The sequence below is a fragment of the Zea mays genome, chromosome 7 (assembly GCF_902167145.1).
Source record: "Zea mays cultivar B73 chromosome 7, Zm-B73-REFERENCE-NAM-5.0, whole genome shotgun sequence".
NCBI lineage: Eukaryota > Viridiplantae > Streptophyta > Magnoliopsida > Poales > Poaceae > Zea > Zea mays.
Genome location: NC_050102.1, coordinates 41,543,418 through 41,552,252, shown reverse-complemented (window position 1 = coordinate 41,552,252; position 8,835 = coordinate 41,543,418).

The following is an 8,835-nucleotide window of genomic DNA, read 5'->3' as shown; positions in this document are numbered from 1 at the left end:
GGGCTGCCGAGGCCATGAGCCGGGCTGATGTCCTCGGGGGACAGCTGGCTGAGGCTACGGAGCGGCTGATCAAGCCGTCTGCTTGGGCCGGGTTCCTGGAGGAGACCCTGGCGGCAATGGCCCAGGCGCGGTGCTGATATCTTCCTTCGAGGTGGAGATCCTCCGACCGTGTCGCCGTCCGAGGCCAGGCCGGATTCTGCCGAAGGTGGAGTCGACGCCGAGGATGCTGCTGCCCCCCTATGGATGTCTGAACCTGTAGGATCAGTTTGTCTGTAGTATGCGTATGTTTTTTGCGGCCGCCGAGGCCCAAACATATCGTTGTCGCGTTATAAAGTCGTGTTTCTTTTCCTCTTGTTTCGAGTATCAGGACTTGTTTGTCGGTAGCAGAATCGTTTATCCGAGCGAGAGTTACTTATCGCGGAAGGTGATGAGTGAGGTATCCGTATCCCGGAGGCGTAGGAGTCCCTCGGCTCGGTCGGCCTTGCCGCTTACGTGTGCTCTTACTCGTCCGCAGGATTCTGTTATCGATATAGTCGAGAAGGCACAAAAAATCGTTTCAGCAGAATGGTTTTCGAGCGTTTAAGACTTGTTCGGTCAGCAGAATCGTTTATCCGAGCGTGAGTTACTTATCCAGAAGGTGATGAGTGAGGTATCCGTATCCCGGAGGCGTAGGAGTCCCTCGGCTCGGTCGGCCTTGCTGCTTACGTGTACTCCGTCGTTTTCAGGATCCCACTATCGAAGTAGTCGAAAAGCATGAAAGATGGTCTGGCAGAAAGACTTTTTCCGAGGAAAATTTTGATGCAGAGGGGGTTCCCCCCTTCTAGCCCCCGAGGGAGGGTTGGGCTTTGCCGAGGCAAGGCTAACCCTTCCTTGATGGTTAGACTTTATTTGTGTATGTGAACGAGGTATATGAACGACTTGAAAACATCTTAAGGGTAAAAGCGACGTAGCTGTCGGATGTTCCAAGCGTTGCTATAGACCTCGCCATGACTGTTGGCCAGCTTGTACGTTCCGGGCTTCAAAATCTTGGCGATGATGAACGGCCCTTCCCAGAGAGGTGTGAGCTTGTGGCGCCCTCGGGCGTCTTGTCGTAGCCGAAGCACCAAGTCCCCCACCTGGAGGTCTCGGGACAGAACCCCTCGGGCGTGGTAGCGTCGCATAGACTGCTGATACCGTGCCGAGTGTAGTAAGGCCATGTCCCGAGCCTCTTCCAGCTGGTCCAGTGAGTCTTCTCGGCTGGTCTGGTTGCTTTGGTCGTCGTACGCCCTTGTCCTCGGGGAACCGTATTCTAAGTCTGTGGGCAAGATAGCCTCGGCCCCATAGACTAGAAAAACAGCGTGAAGCCCGTGGCCCGGCTTGGCATCGTCCTCAGACTCCAGACCACCGAGGGGAGTTCCTTCACCCATCGCCTGCCGAACTTGTTGAGGTCGTTGTTGATCCTCGGCTTGCGTCCCTGCAGAATCATGCCGTTGGCATGCTCTACCTGCCCATTCGTCATGGGATGAGCTACGGCGGCCTAGTCCACCCGGATGTGATGGTCCTCGCAGAAGTCCAGGAACTTCCTGCCAGTGAACTGGGTGCCGTTGTCTATGATGATGGAGTTTGGGACCCCAAAGCGATGAATGATGTTGGTGAAGAACGCCACCGCCTGCTCGGACCTGATGCTGTTTAGGGGTCGGACCTCGATCCACTTGGAGAATTTGTCGATGGTGACTAGCAGGTGCGTGTAGCCCCCGGGTGCCTTCTGCAAGGGACCGACGAGGTCTAGACCCCACACAGCAAACGGCCAGGTGATGGGTATTGTTTGCAGGGCCTGAGCGGGCAGGTGTGACTGCCTTGCGTAGAACTGACACCCTTGGCAGGTACGTACAATCCTAGTGGCGTCGGCCACCGCGGTTGGCTAGTAGAAACCTTGTCGGAAGGCGTTTCCAACGAGGGCTCGAGGTACTGCGTGATGACCGCAAGCCCCGAGTGTATTTCTTGCAATAGCTCCTGACCTTCGGCGATGGATATGCATCGCTGGAGGATGCCTGAGGGGCTGCGGTGGTAGAGCTTCTTCTCGTCACCCAGCAAGACGAATGACTTGGCGCGCCGCGCCAGTCACCGAGCTTCGGCTCTGTCGAGGGGTAGCTCTCCTCGGTGGAGATATTGCAGGTACGGGGTCTTGCCAGTTTCGACTAGGCGTGACCCCATTCCGCTCTTCCTCGACGCGCAGTGCCTCACCCTCGGGGGCCGAGGGTGCCTCGGGCTGGGCCGAGGCCTCCTCGGGCTCGGGCGTGTCGTCGGTCTTGATGGAGGGTTGATGTAGGTCTCGGGAGAAGACGTCCGGGGGAACCGTTGTCCGTCCCGAGGCTATCTTAGCCAGCTCGTCCGCAGTCTCGTTGTATCGTCGAGCGACATGGTTGAGCTCGAGCCCGTAGAACTTGTCTTCCAGGCGCCGAACCTCATTGCAGTAGGCTTCCATCTTTGGGTCACGGCAATGGGAGTTCTTCATGACTTGGTCGATGATGAGCTGCGAGTCGCCACGAGCGTCGAGGCGCCGAACCCCTAGCTCGATGGCGATGCGCAACCCGTTAACCAGAGCCTCGTACTCGGCCACATTGTTTAACGCCGGGAAATGGAGGCGCAGCACGTAACGGAGGTGCTTCCCGAGGGGTGAGATGAAGAGCAGGCCCGCGCCCGCTCCTGTTTTCATCAGCGACCCGTCGAAAAACATGGTCCAAAGTTCTGGTTGGATCGGAGCTGCTGGAAGCTGGGTGTCGACCCATTCAGCCACAAAGTCCGCCAAGACTTGGGACTTGATGGCCTTCCGAGGAGCAAACGAGATTGTATCGCCCATGATCTCCACCGCCCACTTTGCAATCCTACCCGAGGCCTCTCGGCACTGGATGATCTCCCCTAGGGGGAAGGATGACACCATAGTCACCGGATGAGACTCGAAGTAGTGTCGCAACTTTCGCCGCGTCAGAATTACCGCGTACAGTAGCTTCTGAATTTGTGGGTAGCGGATTTTGGTCTCGGACAGTACCTCACTGATGAAGTAGACCGACCTCTGGATGAGCAATGCATGCCCTTCTTCTCGTCTCTCGACCACGTTCGCGGCGCTGACCACCTGAGTGGTTGCGGCTACGTAGATCAAGAGGGCTTCTCCGGCAGCGGGGGGCACCAGGATGGGCGCGCTTGTAAGGAGCGCCTTTAAGTTCCTGAGGGCTTCCTCGGCCTCGGGGGTCCAAGTGAAGCGCTCGGTCTTCCTTAAAAGGTGGTACAGGGGTAGGCTTCTTTCGCCGAGGCGCGAGATGAAGCGGCTCAGAGCCGCAAGGCATCCCATGACCCTCTGTACTCCTTTCAAGTCCTTGATAGGCCCCATGTTGGTGATGGTCGCGATTTTCTCCAGGTTGACCTCGATGCCCCGCTCGGAGACGATGAACCCCAGGAGCATGCCTCGGGGAACTCCGAAGACACACTTCTCGGGATTGAGTTTTACGCCTTTCGCCTTGAGACACTTGAATGTCATTTCAAGGTCAGTGAGGAGGTCGGAGGCTTTCCTCGTCTTGACTACGATGTCATCGACGTAAGCCTTGACCGTTCGGCCAATGTGCTCTCCGAACACGTGGTTCATGCACCTTTGGTATGTCGCTCCTGCATTCCTTAAACTGAATGGCATAGTAATATAGTAGTACATGCCAAAGGGTGTGATGAAAGAGGTCGCGAGCTGGTCGGACTCTTTCATCCTGATTTGGTGATACCCTGAGTAGGCATCAAGGAATGACAGGGTTTTGCACCCAGCAGTGGAATCCACGATTTGATCGATGCAAGGCAGAGGGTAGGGAACCTTCGGACATGCTTTGTTTAGACCAGTGTAGTCTACACACATCATCTACTTCCCACATTTCTTTTTCACAAGCACAGGGTTGGCTAGCCATTCGGGATGGAATACTTCTTTGATGAACCCCGCAACCATCAGCTTGTGGATCTCCTCGCCTATGGCTCTGCGCTTTTCTTCGTCGAATCGGTGCAGAGGCTGCTTCATGGGTCGGGCTCCAGCTTGGATATCCAGCGAGTGCTCGGCGACATCCCTCGGTATGTCGGGCATGTCCGAGGGACTCCACGCAAAAACCTCGGCGTTCGCGTGGAGAAAGTCGACGAGCACTGCTTCCTATTTGGGGTCGAGCTCGGAGCCGATCCGGACTTGCTTGGAGGCGTCGTTGCTGGGGTCGAGAGGGACGGACTTAACCGCCTCTGCTGGCTCGAAGTTGCCGGCGTGGCGCTTCGCATCTGGCACTTCCTTGGAGAGGCTCTCCAGGTCGGCGATGAGGGCCTCGGATTTGACGAGGGCCTCAGCGTATTCCACGGACTCCACGTCGCATTCGTACGCGTGTCGGTACGTGGATCCAACGGTGATGACCCCGTTGGGGCCTGGCATCTTGAGCTTGAGGTAGGCGTAGTTGGAGACGGCCATGAACTTGGCGTAGCATGGTCTCCCCAGCACTGCGTGGTAGGTTCCTCGGAACCCGACCACCTCGAATGTGAGGGTTTCCTTTCGAAAGTTGGAGGGAGTCCCGAAGCAGACGGGCAGATCGAGTTGCCCAAGGGGTTGGACGCGCTTCCCGGGGATGATCCCGTGAAAGGGCGCCGCACCAGCCCGGATCATGGACAGATCGATCTGCAAGAGCCCGAGGGTCCCGACATAGATGATGTTGAGGCTGCTGCCTCCGTCCATGAGGATCTTGGTAAGCCTGACGTTGCCGATGACGGGATCGACAACGAGCGGGTACTTCCCCAGGCTCGGCACGTGGTCGGGGTGGTCGCCTTGGTCGAAGGTGATGGGCTTGTCGGACCAGTCTAGGTAGACTGGCGCCGCCACCTTCACCGAGCAGACCTCCCGGCGCTCCTGCTTGCGGTGCCAAGCTGAGGCATTCGCCACTTGCCCACTGTAGATCATGAAGCAGTCGTGGACCTCAGGGAACTCCTCTGCTTTGTTGCCCTCCTTCTTGTCGTTGTCGTGGCCTTTGCCACCTTCCGCCGGGGGCCCGGCCTTGTGGAAGTAGCGCCGAAGCATGACGCACTCCTCAAGGGTGTGCTTGACGGGACCCTGATGATAAGGGCAAGACTCCTTGAGCATCTTATCGAACAGGTTGGCCACTCTGGGAGGCTTCCGAGGGTTCCTGTGCTCGGCGGCGGCGACAAGATCTGCGTCGGTGGCGTCGCGTTTCGCTTGCGACTTCTTGTTGCCCTTCTTTTTCGTGTTGCGCTGAGCGGACGCCTCGGGGACGTCTTCCTGCTGGCGCCCCTGAGGCTGCTTGTCCTTTAGGAAGATGGCCTCAACCGCCTCCTGACCAGAGGCAAACTTGGTGGCGATGTCCATCAGCTCGCTCGCCCTGGTGGGAGTCTTGCGACCCAGCTTGCTCACCAGGTCACGACAAGTGGTGCCGGTGAGGAACGCGCCGATGACATCTGAGTCGGTGATGTTGGGCAGCTCGGTGCGCTGCTTCGAAAACCGTCGGATGTAGTCCCGCAGGGACTCTCCTGGCTGCTGGCGGCAACTTCGGAGATCCCAGGAGTTCCCAGGGCGCACGTATGTGCCCTAGAAGTTTCTGGCGAAGGCTTTGACCAGGTCGTCCCAGTTGGAGATCTACGCAGGAGGCAGATGCTCCAGCCAGGCCCGGGCGGCGTCGGAGAGGAACAGGAGGAGGTTGCGGATGATGAGGTTGTCATCGTCCGTTCCGCCCAGCTGGCAGGCCAGTCGGTAGTTCGCGAGCCACAGTTACGGCCTTGTTTCCCCCGAGTACTTGGTGATGGTAGTCGAGGTTCGGAACCGGGTCGGGAACAGCGCCCGTCGTATGGCCCGGCTGAAAGCTTGCGGACCGGGTGGTTCGGGCGAGGGACTCTGATCCTCCCCACTATCGTAGTGTCCCCCACGCCTGGGGTGGTAGCCTCGGCGCACCTTCTCGTCGAGGTGGGCTCGACGGTCGCGGCGGTGGTGCTCGTTGCCGAGGCGACCCGGGCTGTAGGCGTTGCGTCCTGCGTGCGCCCGGTGTGGACCGAGGCTTCCCTCATGAATCGGGAAGTCGCGGCGCGATGCTCCGGGGGTACCCCTGCCTCCGGGAGGCAGAGCTTTCGGCCCGTCGGACCGCAGCATCCTCCAGGAGATTCTTGAGCTCTCCCTGGATACGCCGCCCCTCGGTGGTGGATGGTTCCGGCATTGCTCGGAGTAGTATTGCTGCCGCAGCCAGGTTCTAGCCGACCCCACTGGAAGCCGGGGGCAGCCTTGCCCTGGCATCGTCAGCGATGTGGTGCTGGACGTCCTGGGGCAGATGACGCGCTTCTCTGGCTGGTGCTCGGCCTGCCCACTCCTGCTTGATGATCTGCCGGAGCTGCGCAAGTTGTCCTGCTTCCTCGTCGAGCCTGGCCTGTATCTCGCAGATTTGCTCGAGCTGTGTGTCCTGACCCCCGCAGGGACTGGGACCACAGCTAGCTCCCGAAGGATGTCAACGCGAGGCGTAGGGGGATCGCCGTCCTCTGGCATACCAAGGTGGTTGCCTTCGTCGAGACCCCCTAGATCGACGTGGAAACATTCGCGACTTGGGCCACAGTCCTCGTCGTCAAGGCTGTGGCCACCATCGGAGCAATCGGAGAGGCAATAGTCACATGCGGTCATGAAGTCCCGCATGGCACTGGGGTTACCGAGCCCGGAGAAATCCCAACCAGAGTCGGGCTCGTCATCTTCCTCGGAACCCGGGGGCCTGTAGGTTGAGACGGTCGTCAGTCGGTCCCAGGTTGACCATATATGGTACCCCGGAAGGTTAGGATATGCCTTTATGAAAGCGTCCACCGAAGCGGGGTCGCTCGGTGGGTCGAAGCTGAATCTAAAAGGCACAGGGTGGAAAACGGACGGTACCTCTTGATCGACGGATGGTGACGAAGTCGCGTTGGGGACGGACTGCACCGTGATCTCATGTACGAGGCTAACGCCCAACAAGTCCTTCGCGAGCGTGCTGGCGTCATCCATCCGCTTGGGGTTGGCGTGTTGCTGGGAAACGACACTCGTCTTCGTCTCAGACGCGAGGTCAACGCCCGACGTGTCCCCCGCTGGGGCGCTGGCGCCGTCGACTCGCTCGACAGCCAACGAGGTGCCGCCTCCTGCTTGGCCATGGCTGTCCCGCCTCCTTCTCCTGCGGCGGGGAAGGTGACGGGACAGGCCTGGATGCTGCTCTTCCGCCATGGGGGGAAGACGTCGTCGATTCCGCCGTCGGCGGGCGGGGTGACGGCCGCCATTGTCGTTGTCGCGCGACGAAGGAAGGAGTACCATGTCGTAGCTGCCGTCGAGGGACATGAACTCGAGACTCCCGAAACGGAGCATCGTCCCGGGCCGGAGAGCTTGCTGGAGACTACCCATCTAGAGCTTGACGGGAAGTTGTTTGTCAACACGCAGCAGGCCCCTACCTAGCGCGCCAACTGTCGACGTTTCGACCTCGGGGGGTCCCTGGACCGACGAGTAAATTGTCGCTGCGTGTCCCAGCCCAGATGGGTCGACGCGAGACGGAACACAAGGGGGAACAAAAAAGGGAACCGCGGCTCGTGTTGTCCTGCGCCCAGGGCGGATGCGCTTGCAGTAGGGGGTTACAAGCGTTCGCGAGGGAGAGAGAGAGAGAGACTGTCCGTCAGCCCGTTCTCCCGCGCGGCCACCTCTTCCGTACGAGGGTCCTGGACCTTCCTTTTATAGATGTAAGGAGAGGGCCCAGGTGTACAATGGGGGTGTAGCAATATGCTAACATGTCTAGCAGAGAGGAGCCAGAGCCCTATGTACATGCCGACGTGGCTGTCGGAGAGGTGTTAGTGCCCTGTTCATGTGATGTCGTGGCCATCGGAGGAGCGCTTGAGCCCTGTAGAAGCATAGTTGTCGGGGCTGTCGGGTCCTTGCTGACGTCTCCTTGCTTCCGTAAGGGGCTGAGAACCGCCGTCGTCATGGGAGCACGCGGGGTGCCATCATTACCTGTTTACCGGGGCGAGCCAGATGGGACGCCAGTCTTGTTCCCCGTAGCCTGAGCTAGCTAGGGGTAGGGTAATGATGGGCCCCCTGTAACGTGGTCGGTCCGAGCCCAAGGTCGGGCGAGGCGGTGACTCCTCCGAGGTCGAGGCTGAGTCCGAGCCCTGGGGTCGGGCGAGGCGGAGACCGTCTTCCGGGGTCGAGGTTGAGTCCGAGCCCTGGGGTCGGGCGAGGCGGAGACCATCTTCCGAGGTCGAGGCGGGGGCCGAGCCCTGGGGTCGGGCGAGGCGGAGCTTCCTATGGCGCCTGAGGCTAGACTCGGCTGCTGTCGGCCTCACCCTGGCGGGTGGCACATCAGTCGGAGCAGGGCAGGCGGCGCTGTTTTCCTGTCAGGTCAGTCAGTGGAGGGGCGAAGTGACTGCGGTCACTTCGGCCCTGTCGACTGAGGAACGCGCGTCAGGATAAGGTGTCAGGCGATCCTTGCATTGAATGCTCCTGCGATACGGTCGGTTGGCGAGGCGATCCGGCCAAGGTTGCTTCTCCGCGAAGCCTGCCCGAGCTGGGCCTCGGGCGAGTCGAAGGTGCGCCCGTTGCTTGAGGAGGCCCTCGGGCGAGGCGTGAATCCACCTGGGTCTACTGTTCCTGCCCGAGGCTGGGTTCGGGCGAAGCGAGATCGTGTCCCTTGAGTGGACGGAGTTTTGACCTGTATTGCGCCCATCAGGCCTTTGCAGCTTGTGCTGATGGTGGTTACCAGCCAAGTTTAGGAGTCTTGGGGGTACCCCTAATTATGGTCCCCGACACAGTTGAACAGATTTTTACGCAGTATACCGAATTGCATAATTATCTAC